The following is a 3,194-nucleotide window of genomic DNA, read 5'->3' as shown; positions in this document are numbered from 1 at the left end:
CACAGACAGAGAAAAGGGGAGTCTTGTTTCAATTTTTAAAAGTTCTAGCCTTCTCATTGGCTCTTTTGGCCAGGTGCCCACTCGCTTCTTTTTATCTATGCATGCAGTCAGACTTTTTAACCCTTTACAGGGTAAAGCAAGTAGAGAACAGCTACCAAGAGGTTTCAGAGTAGCAGCTGTATAAGTCTGTATCCGCAAAAAGAACAGGAGTATTTGTGACACCTTAGAGACTAACAAATTTATTCGAGAATAAAGCTTTCGTGGCCCATGAAAGCTTAGACTCTAATAAATTTGTTAGTCTCTAAGGTGCCACAAGTACTCCTGTTCTTTTTGCAGCTACCAAGAGGGATTTTATAGCCAACTGGCTGGCTGACTGTCCATAAAAGGAAGCTACGCCCACCCACCCTTCATTTATCACAGTTAGCATTACACTTGCATCTCTCCCCCTGTATTCTGTCATCCCCCAGCTTGTCCCTGTTCACCCTTCTAATATCCCTCTGTGACATTGCACTCCATATGTTTATGGAAATATGCTTATGAGTGTAAATATAATGTACCTGGAATATGCTTTATGCAAAAGGTCTCTTGCAAGGTATCATTACAAAGCTTATAATCTACTGAGTGTGTTCGTCCTATTTGTATGAATGTATCATTCTTGTATCTGAAGCTAAAAATATGAAGTATTACTCTGAAATCCTATTGTAACTACACAAAGTGTGGGCCATCAGTGGTGGCTTGGAATCTTGATGGCTACCATTAACTAGGACAATTGGTTGTAAATGGCTCTGTTTACTTGTAAGCCTTCCTGTATATATGTGTGCCAGCCAGTGGGTAATGAAGTCTCACAGGACATGTGAACATGTCACATGATACCGGAATCCATCTTAAATCTGGTGTTTTTCCATTTAGAAGGAGAGACAAAGGATTCCTGCCTTGTGCCAAAGTTATAAAAGGGGGTGGAACAAAACAAAGGGGGCTTCCAGTCATGACAAATCCCCTAGTTACCACCTGAGCTGGAACTAACAAGAACTGTACCAGGGAAAGGATTGGGCCCAGACTAGGAAGGAATTTAGTCTGTGAAAGAAGCTTGTTGGAATATCTCTGAGGGTGAGATTTTATCTGTAATCAGTTTCTTAATGTATTAGGCTTAGACTTGCATGTTTTGTTTTATTTTGCTGGGTGACTTAGTTTGTTCTGTATGTTATTACTTGAAACCATTTAAATCCTACTTTCTATACTTAATAAAATCACTTTTGTTTATTAATTAAGCCAGAGTAAGTGATTAATACCTGGGGGAGCTAACAGCTGTGCATATCTCTCTATCAGTGTTATAGAGGGTGGACAATTTATGAGTTTACCCTGTATAAGCTTTGTACAGAGTAAAACGGATTTATTTTGGGTTTGGATCCCATTGGGAGCTGTGTGTCTGGGTGCTGAAGACAGGAGCACTTGCTAAGCTGTTTTCAGTTAAGTCTGCAGCTTTGAGGGTATTGTTCAAACCCTGGGTCTGTGTTGCAACAGGATAGCATCTGTGATTCAACAAGTCAGGGTTCTGGAGTCCCAAGCTGGCAAAGAAAACGGGCTCAGAAGTAGTCTCAGCACATCAGGTAACAGTCCCAAAGGGGTCTCATTGACCAAACCTGTCACACCCTTCCCCACCTCAGCCTACACTCCACAATCTGTTCCTAATCCCCATCTGCTCCTCAGTCCTCATCCATACCAGGCTGCTTTCTCCTCTCAGCCATGCTCACTGGGCGCTTGCATGCAGCTGGGGAAATATTGCGAACACAGGAGAAAGAGTCTCCCTCCCTAAAATCTCTCAGTTTTAGTGCCTGGCACCATAGCAACTCCCAGCAGCCAAGAAGGACAAAAGTTAGAAAAAAGTCCTGCTTAACTCCAGACCAGAGCACAAGCTCAGTGAGCAATGTGAAGGCGGAGCTTGCTGTGTGCGACTGACACAGACTGTTGTGTTCCATTTAGTGTTCTGATGCAGGAGTCCAAAGCCTGTGTATGAGAAAGATGATTCTTTATCAAGTGAACAGCCAGCCTGTACCAGCATGTCCAGGGAGAGAGAACTGCTAAAAATCCAAAGTGAAACCAGAGAGAGAACTGAGCAGCAGACTAGCTCTCAAACAGACATGACCGTCACATCTCCACTTTCCAATTAATGACACACAGCTTTAACATCAACCACTTTTAATGACTAATAACAGCACATATACAATGGGAAAAACCTCAGCAAACTCCAATTCACCTTTGCAGTGTCCTCTGACATCTTGCAGATCTACAAAGCATCACATTAGTGTCTGCATTATATTGTTCAATCTGTTTTTTTCTTTCTTCCATATCCATCTCTGGTTCAGACCTGTAGAGCTGGACATTGTCTCCTTGTCCTCCTTTCTTTCTGTGACAAGTTAAAAGTGCTTCCTATTCCATTTGTAAATCCAACCTTCATTAGTGACCACTTCATATGACCTAGGGGCTATCTCACAAGACACTACTGCTTCTTGCATCCACGTTTTACCATCACACAAGCGTGCCCTCTCATGTGATTGCAAAGGTCCTAGCTCCTGTGACTAGGGTTACTATACATCCAGATTTTCGCAGACATTGCCTCTTTTTTGATCCTCTGTCTTCTGTCTGGGTGGATTTTTACAAATAACAGGCAATAGCCAGGATTTTTGCAGAGCAATTGTTGCAGCTCAGAAAGAGTCCTGACTGTTCCACTTCTTGATTGGTCTGTCCCTGCATCTGCAGCTGGTTGGTCCATTCCCCTGCTGCCACAGCTGCTCAATCTCATCCACCCTGGCACAGGCTCCCAGCCCTGGGGAGAGGGTCCCACAGGGAGGTACTGACTGGCTGCTACTGCTGCATCCTGGGCTTGTGCCAGCTGCCCTGCCACCGGGACAGGGAGTGACACTGCCCCCCAACCTGCAGTGAGTATCTCCACCACAGGTATCTCCTCCAGTACCCCCGCACCCGGCATTAATCATCTGTGTCACTTTTTGTAAAAAGAAAAGGAGTACTTGTGGCACGTTAGAGACTAACCAATTTATTTGAGCATAAGCTTTCGTGAGCTACAGCTCACTTCATCAGATGTAAAGTTTCATCTTCTGCTGTGGCATCAGCTAGTACAGTCCACCTTTTATCTGAAACTGGTCACATTTTCTTTTAACAGGTTCACATGCACAGTG

This window comes from Lepidochelys kempii, chromosome 1, assembly GCF_965140285.1.
Source record: "Lepidochelys kempii isolate rLepKem1 chromosome 1, rLepKem1.hap1, whole genome shotgun sequence".
NCBI lineage: Eukaryota > Metazoa > Chordata > Testudines > Cheloniidae > Lepidochelys > Lepidochelys kempii.
Note: the sequence above shows the minus strand (reverse complement) of the source record.